This window comes from Dama dama, chromosome X (assembly GCF_033118175.1).
Source record: "Dama dama isolate Ldn47 chromosome X, ASM3311817v1, whole genome shotgun sequence".
NCBI lineage: Eukaryota > Metazoa > Chordata > Mammalia > Artiodactyla > Cervidae > Dama > Dama dama.
In genome coordinates this window covers 60929952-60939046 of record NC_083714.1, presented here as the reverse complement: position 1 = coordinate 60939046, position 9095 = coordinate 60929952, and the positions used below count along the sequence as shown (strand labels likewise).

General features: G+C 37.7%; 1 long non-coding RNA gene across 1 annotated transcript; it reads right to left on the bottom strand.

Annotated features, from left to right (window-relative positions):
• Positions 1-2345: 2345 nt before the first annotated feature.
• On the bottom strand, positions 2346-2927 carry LOC133052210 (uncharacterized). Its single transcript, XR_009691999.1, has 2 exons — positions 2860-2927; positions 2346-2684 (listed from the first exon to the last, which is right to left on the bottom strand). It is a non-coding gene; the product is annotated as an uncharacterized LOC133052210 (long non-coding RNA).
• Positions 2928-9095: the final 6168 nt, after the last annotated feature.

The following is a 9095-nucleotide window of genomic DNA, read 5'->3' as shown; positions in this document are numbered from 1 at the left end:
GAACTGAACTTCATCCAGCTCATTAGAACTAATTCAAATGCATTCTTTTTAATAGTTGAGTAATATTCCATTGTGTATATGTACCACAGCTTTCTTATCCATTTGGCTGCCAATGGGCATCTAGGTTGCTTCCATGTCTTGGCTATTATAAACTGTGCTGCGATGAATTTTAGGGTACATATGTCTCTTTCAATTCTGGTTTCCTTGGTGTGTATGACCAGCGGTGGGATTGCTGGGTCATATGGCAGTTCTATTTCCAGTTTTTTAAGGAATCTCCACACTGTTCTCCATAGTGACTGTACTAGTTTGCATTCCCACCAACAGTGTAAGAGGGTTCCCTTTTCTCTGAACCCTCTCTAGCATTTATTGTTTGCAGACTTTTTGATAGCAGCCATCCTGACTGGCGTGTAATGGTACCTCATTGTGGTTTTGATTTGCATTTCTCTGATAACGAGTGATATTGAGTATCTTTTCATGGGTTTGTTAGTCATCTGTATGTCTTCTTTGGAGAAATGTCTGTTTAGTTCTTTGGTCCACTTTTTGTTTGGGTCATTTATTTTTCTGGAGTTGAGCTGCAGGAGCTGCTTGTATATTTTTGAGATTAATCCTTTGTCTGTTTCTTCATTTGCTATTATTTTCTCCCATTCTGAAGGCTGTCTTTTCACCCTGCTTATAGTTTCCTTTTTTGTGCAAAAGTTTTTAAGTTTAATTAGGTCCCACTTGTTTATTTTTGCTTTTATTTCCATTACTCTGGGAGGTGGGTCTGTGATTTCTGTCAGAGAGTGTTTTGCCTACATTTTCCTCTAGGAGTTTTATAGTTTCTGGTCTTACATTTAGATCTTTAATCCATTTCGAGTTTGTTTTTGTGTATGGTGTTAGAAAATGTTCTAGTGTCATTCTTTTACAAGTGGTTGACCAGTTTTCCCAGCACCATTTGTTAAAGCGATTGTCTTTTCTCCATTGTTTATTTTTGCCTCTTTTGTCAAAGATAAGGTGTCCATAGGTGTGTGGATTTATCTTTGGGCTTTCTATTTTGTTCCATTGATCTATATTTCTGTCTTTGTGTCAGTACCATACTGTCTTGATGACTATATCTTTGTAGTATAGTCTGAAGTCAGGCAGGTTGATTCCTCCAGTTCCATTCTTCTTTCTCAAGATTGCTTTGGCTATTCAAGGTTTTTTTGTATTTCCATACAAATTGTGAAATTCTTTGGTCTAGTTCTGTGAAAAATACCATTGGTAGCTTGATAGGGATTGCATTGAATCTATAGATTGCTTTGGGTAGTATATTAATTTTTGCTATATTAATTCTTCCAATCCATGAACATGATATATTTCTCCATCTATTTGTGTCATCTTTGATTTTTTTCACTAGTGTTTTATAGTTTTCTATATATAGATCTTTTGTTTCTTTAGGTAGATTTATTCCTAAGTATTTTATTCTTTTCGTTGCAATGGTGAATGGTATTGTTTCCTTAATTTCTCTTTCTGTTTTCTCATTGTTAGTGTATAGGAATGCAAGGGATTTCTGTGTGTTAATTTTATATCCTGCAACTTTACTATATTCATTGATTAGCTCTCGTGATTTTCTGGTAGAGTATTTGGGGTTTTCTATGTAGAGGATCTTGTCATCTGCAAACAGTGAGAGTTTAACTTCTTCTTTTCTATTCTGGATTCCTTTTATTTCTTTTTCTGCTCTGATTGCTGTGGCCAAAACTTCCAAAACTATGTTGAATAGTAGTGGTGAGAGTGGGCACCCTTGTCTTGTTCCTGACTTTGGGGGAAATGTTTTCAATTTTTCACCATTGAGGATAATGTTTGCAATACATGTATAGATTTTTATAACCACCACCATAATAAAAATATAGAACTGTTTCTTAACCAGATAGATTCATCATTGTACCCCTTTATAGTCACAGTCATCTTTCTTTCTCTAAGTCTTGGCAACCACTTATCTCTTCTTCATCTCTATAATTTTATCACTGAGAATGTTATACAAATGGAATCATACACTACATAATCTTTTGAGATTCAATTTTTCACTTAACATAATTCCTTTTAGATCCATCCAACTTATTGTGTGTAGTATCAGTAGTTTGTTTGTGTGTGTGTGCATATGTGCATGTCTTCCTTCAGAATTTCTACACAGACAATCATGTCATCTATAAATAGGTCATTGTATTTCTTCCTTTCCAATTTTTTTTTCCATTTATTTCATTTTTCTTGCTTTATTGTGTGATTAGAATGTCTAGTACTGTGTTGAATAGCAGTGGTTAGAGGAAGACATTCTTACCTTGTTTCTGAAAGCATTCAGTCTTTCAGTCTTTTTTTTTTTTTTTTGCAAGTAATAACATCACTTTATTTTAACTGAAGTTAAGGACAAAAGCTGGCCACATTCAGAGTTTAACAGGCCTCCTCCAGATGGTTAAAACCTTCTTCTCTTTCTTGGCTAATCATCTCCTAAATTCTAGCGATTCCCACAAGTTCTCTGGAACCACCTGAAACTGTCCTTTAAGGAGACCCACCACACCACCACGTGGCTAAGCTTGACCAAATGCACCACTGGACACACCTCACTGGATATCATCATTGTCAAAGAGATCTTCAAAATCATTGAAAAAGTCTGCGTGAACTGCCTTTTCATTGGCTGCCAAGTCTATCAGGAGCCCAGTGCTGCCTCCTGCCTCAGCCCCGGCCGCCGCCCATAGGCTTCCCAGGGGCCCAGCGCTAAGGCAGGCACTGCGGGGAGGGCGAGCACTGGGCCCTGCAGGCTGCTGCCTTCTCTCGGCCCTGCCCCGAAGCGCGCCCGAGAGCCGGCCGTGGAGCCGCTCCCGCCTGGCCCAGCGCGGCCCGCCCCACCTCGTCCAGGTCCACATACGGCCCGGCGCCCTCAGGAAACATCTCGTCCACGGCCGGCTACATCTTCTGCAGTCTTTCAGTCTTAAGGAAGATGTTAGCTCTGATTTTTCATGGATGTTCTTCACTAGGTTAATGAAGTTATCTTGTATTCCTTATTTGCTGAAAGCTTTTATCATGAACAGATGTTTAATTTAGTCAAACACTTTTTATACATCATTTGAAATGACAATATGTTTTTTGTTTTAAAGTCTGTTGATAGTTGGATTACATTTATTTTCAAATATTGAGCCAGCCTTGTATCTGGCGAATACACCTCACTTAGTTGTGGGCATAATTATTTTTATATATTGGGGCTTCCCTGATGGCTCAGATGGTAAAGAATCCATCTGCAATGCAAGAGACCTGGGTTTGATACCTGGGTTGGGAAGATCCGCTGGAGGAGGAAATGGCAACCCACTCCAGTATTCTTGCCTGGGAAATTCCATGGACAGAGGAACCTGGAAGGGTATAGTCCATGGGGTCACAGAGAGTCAGACATGACTGAGTGACTAATCATGATGCATAATTTTTTTCATATGTTGCTGAATTCTAGTTGTTCATATTTTGTTGAGGATTTTTGAGTCTGCTCATCAGTGATAATGCACTGCAGTTTTCTTCTTTTTCTGCTGGATTTATCTGATTTTTATCTCAAGATAATATTGCCCTCATTATGTGATTTGGAATTTCTTCCTCTTTTCTGAAAGGGATTGTATATTATTAATGTTATTTCTTTAAGTGGTTTGATAGAGTTCTCTAATAAAACCATTTGGGCTTGGAGATCTCGCTTTCAGCAGTTTTTAAACTATGAGTTTAATTTTCTTAATAGTTATAGAACTAATGAAATTATTTCATATTGAATGAGTTGTGATAATTTGTGCTTTTCAAGGAATTGGTTCATTTCATGTAAGTTGTCAGATCTATCTGTGTAAAGTTGTTCATGGTATTCCCTTATGCTGTTGATATATACAAGTTCTGTGGCAGTATTTCCTCTTTTATTCCTGATGTTGATAAATTACATCTTATTTTCCTGGCTAGTCTTTCTAAAGGTTTATCAAATTTGTTGATTTTTTCCCCCAAAGAACCAGCTTTTTTCCCATTGATTTTCTGTAGTTTTTCTGTTTTCAATTTTATTGATTTCTCTTCTTATCATTATGACGTCCTTCCTTCTTTGCTTTAAGTTTATTTTACTGCTGTTTTTTAAATAATTTCTTAAAGTAGGATAGGAACTTAGATTATTTTTTGAGAGTTTTCCTGTTTTCTAATGTAAGGATTTAGTGCTATAAATTTCTCTCTTGGCACTGCTTTTGCCTGCATCCTGCAAATTATACTGTATTTTCATTTTTATTCAGTTTGATGTATTTTTAAAGTTTCCCTTGGGGTTTTTTTGATTCATGATATGTTTATATGTGAGTTGCTTAAGTTCCAAATGTTTGGAGATTTTCCTGTTGTTTTTCTGTTACTGATTTCTAGTGTGGTTTCACAGTGGTCAGAGAACATACTTTTCTATTTTTGGTTCTTTTAAATTTGTTCAGATTTATTTTATGGTCTAAGAAATGGTCTATCTTGGTCAGTATTCCATGGGTTTTTGAGAAGACTATCTGTTCTGCTATTGGGTTAAATGTTTTACAAATGTTGGTTGATATTGTTGTTCAATTCTTCTGTATCCTTGCTGATTTTCTAATAGTTCTGTCAGTTGTTGAGAGAAGGATATTGAACTTTCTAAGTGGATTGTGTATTTATTTGTCTTTTCATTTCAATTTCTTTTTGCTCTATAAAATACTTTGCATCTCCGTTGTTTGGTATATACACACTTAGATTTGCTATGTCTTCTTGCAGAATTAGACTTTTTATCATTATGTAATGTCCTTCTCTGTCTCTGATAATTTTCTTTGTTCCAGAGTCTATTTTATCTTTTCACACTATTTGCATGGTATATGTTTTTACATCCTTTTCTTTTCAACCTAGCTATGCCATTATGTTTGCAGTGGATTTCTTGTAGACAACATAGTTGAGTCATGTATCTTTTTTTTAAACCACTTTGCCGAACTCATTTTTTAGTGGGTTTACTTAGGTCATTTACATTCAGTGTAATTGTTGCTATGTTAAGGCTTATATTTGTTGCTGTTTAATTTTTGTTTGTTTGTTCCCTTTGCCTTTTGTTCTTCTCAGTTTTTTCTGCCTTGCTGTGTGTTACTTGAACATTTTTAAAGAATTTCATTTTGATTTGTCTATATAGGTTTTGAGTATTTTTAATAGATTTTTTAGTAGTTGTTCTCATTATTACATTTATATGTGAGTAACTTATCACAGTCTACTAATATCCACATTTTATCCTTTGGGAAGTTTTCAGCCATCATTTCTTCAAATATTGAATACTTTCTCGGTCCCATAGTCTTTTTTCCTTATTTTCTTAGACTTCACTGTTATAAATTCTGTTCTTTTTTCATTTACCCACAGTCCCCCTGGGGCTCCATTCATTTCTTTCCAGTTATTGCTGGGAGGGAGTGGAAGTTTAGCTCCCTGCTAGACCCTCCCCACTGCCAGGGGGAAGAATGGGGAATGGGGATGTTGACTCTCACTACCTCACTGCTGCCAGGTGGGGATGGTTCCACTAAGATTATTCCAGTGGGGAAATGGAGTGCCAGCTATCACTATCCTGCATTGCCTTGTTCCACTTCTTTGTTACCAGGAAGGTGGGGTGGAAGTTCTGCCCTCTGTTTGATCCCACTGATATTACCCCTGTGGGGGAGACAGAGGGCCAACTCTCCCTGTCTAATTGCTGCCATGTGAGGCCAGACATGGGTGGCTCTATTTGGTACTGCTCACACCACAGGGAAGGGACATTTTTTCCTTTCATATTTGGTTAGAGTAGGTTGGGTATTATCAAAAAGATTTTCTGTTCTACTAGGCCACCATTCCCTTGATTATTTAACTAAAGGGAACAATATTTTCTTGGAACTTTTCTTGGTCTGGGCCTTTTGACAATTTCTGGTTGTAGGCTTCTCTAGTGCCCTATCTGTAATATATGAGAAGCAAAAAGAAATCCCAGGCAACTTAGGACTGTAGTGTTACTCACATCCTAAAGTCTCCAGGCAGTCTACTTTCTTCCTTCCCCTTTTCAGAGTCTTCTTATGCTTAATTGTTATTTTTGTCCAGGGTTTGTTTTTGTTGTAAGAAGGAAGACTAGTGAGAAATGGGCCATTAATTTTGAAAAAATATTTAATTCTTTCCTTCTTTTATTTATGTGTATTCTTGAGTTTACTTTAATTCATTTTTGTCAGTCAGGATAATTCATATATTATCATTTGAAATATATTTGAATATACAACAAATAAATGAATTTAATGTTACAGCTTTCTTATGCATACCACTTTAGCTGCTTATATGGGTTTTGGTGCATGTTGATTTTCTTGTTCATCATTTCTAAACAGTTTTTAATTTCTGTTTTGATTCTCTGTTTAACCCAAGGGTTATTTGAGGAGTGTTTTTAAAATGTCAAGTGGATAGATGAGAGCAAAGCTGTCCTTTGTGCTTGCATATTTCTACATAAGGTCATCAGTTCCTCAGAGAGCCTTCTTCTGAGATGCTCTCATAGAAAAATGAAATTAAAAATTTGAACTCAGCTATTCTTTTCCTATTCTTCATTCTTTAGGTGTTTGTCATGGACTTACATTCATCAAGTCTCAAGATGCTTGGTCTTGACAAGGAGAAAAAAATAAAGTTAAGACATAGTTCTTGCCTTCAAGAAGTGTACTATCTAGTTGGGGCAATGGTATGCATACCCCAAGCTAGTTAAATAGCAATACCTGACATTAGGGACTAAATAACTGGCAATGAGGGTCCGAGAAAAGGGAAATCACTGTATGCTAAAGTAGCTGGGGGAAGACCTTTTGGAGGAGGGAGAAGTGTTTGAGTCACAACTTAAAGGTAAGTAGGTAAGATTTAAATATACAAGAAGGAAAGGGAAGAATGTTTTAAGGCTGAGAGATTGACATATCAAAGACCACCTTTGATGGAAATGGGGAAGTTGGTTATGGTGGTAGAGGAAGATGATTTCAGTTTTAGCTGTGTTGAGTTTTGGGTGATTGTAGAACATCTGATGGAGAAATACTGTGGAAGTTATTGATCTTTGCATGTGTGCATGCTCAGTTGCTTCAGTGGTGTCCAACTCTTTGCAGCTCTATGAACGGTAGCCCACCAGACTCCTCTGTTCATGGGATTCTGGAGTGGGTTGCCATTCTCTCCTCCAGAGGATCTTCCTGACCCAGGGATCAAACTTGTGTCTCTTACATCTCCTGCATTGGCAGGCGGATTCTTTTTTTTTTTTTTTTCATTTATTTTTATTAGTTGGAAGTTAATTACTTTACAATATTGTAGTGGTTTTTGCCATACATTGACATGAATCAGCATGTCATTTACATGGATTTACATGTGTTCCCCATCCCGATCCCCCCTCCCACCTCCCTCCCCATCCCATCTCTCTGGGTCTTCCCAGTGCACCAGCCCTGAGCACTTGTCTCATGCATCCAACCTGGGCTGGTGGTCTGTTTCACCCTTGATAGTATAGTTGTTTCAATGCTATTCTCTCAGAACATCCCACCCTCGCCTTCTCCCACAGAGTCCCAAAGTCTGTTCTGTACATCTGTGTCTCTTTTTCTGTTTTGCATATCGGGTTATCGTTACCATCTTTTTAAATTCCATATATATGCGTTAGTATACTGTATTGGTCTTTATCTTTCTGGCTTACTTCACTCTGTATAATGGGCTCCAGTTTCATCCATCTCATTAGAGCTGATTCAAATGAATTCTTTTTAATGGCTGAGTAATATTCCATTGTGTATATGTACCATAGCTTCCTTGGCAGGCGGATTCTTTACTGCCAGTGCCACCTGGAATTAGTTGGTGATAAACTAGTTGAGTTTAGCTTTGTCTAAAACAGGCAACCCACTCCAAGATTCTTGCCTGGAGAATTCCACGGACAGAGGAACTTGGTGGGCTACAGTCCATGGGGTCACAGAGTCAGACATGGCTGAGTGACTAACACTAAAACAGTAGTCTGTTCTTTTTTGGCTTGGTCAGAAGAATAGAATTCTGTTCTGGATAGTAGTTTGGTTGAGTACACGTGTCATGAATGGTGCACCAGATATTTTTGCCTATCCCTCCTGGTCCACCCTCTTCCCTCTTATACCCTTCTCTGTGCCCCAGGAAGCTAATCTATATGGATTACATCAGTGTGTTCCCTTTCTTTCTTGGCCTCTGGTAGGGTTTGGGCAGTGGAGATCCCTGGTGGGACTGGAAAGGGAGAAAAGAAACTAAGGTCAGAGTGTTCCTGGCTTCTTCCAATAGGATTGCCTCTGGCTGGCTGCTATTATTCCTTTACTAAAAATAAAGGTCATAGTGCCTTTCAAGGGGACCCTCTATACACCACATTCTCTTTTTTCTGGTATGTGCCTCCTCCCATCATCCTTTTGGGTGTAGAAGTGGTAACAGCCCCAGGTTACTGCACTATCATATATCCTTCTTTGTTTTCCTATACTCTGCTCACACTTTTGTGGATAGTACTTTTGTTAAACTTTCCACTAATTATGCTAATTTGAGTATACCATCTGTCTCCTGCTGGGACCCTGACTGAAACAGATGAAGTCTCAATTTTCAAAGACTTAGAATATAATAAAGTAAGCCTAACATAAAGTATGACTAAATATGATTCAATCTGTCTCTCTCTGATTAATCTAGGCTCTTGCAGTGCTTCCACATAATCATTCTGAAGCACAGTCTTCAGAGTATCATAATGTGTAGGTGTGCCAGTTCATAGAATATTAGCAATAGCTGGCATTTATCAATTACTCTCTCCATACACAGCACAATACATGTTTTATATGCATTATTTTACTTAAACTTCACAAAAACCCTATGAAGTCAGTAATTGTTTTCATCTTTTTATAGGTGAGGAAACGTAAGGCTCAGAGAGAATAAATAGCTTACCAGAGATTTCACAGCTAAGAAACCAGAGCTGGGATTTAAACGCAGGTCTGTCTGATTCACAGCTCATGTTCTAAACACAAAGAGTGGTCCTAGATCCGCAGCATGCAGGAGCTTGTTAGAAATGCAGAATCTCAGGTATCACCTCATACTTCCAGAGTCAGAATTTGTATTGTAACAGATATTCAAGGGATTCACATGCATATGAAGGTTTG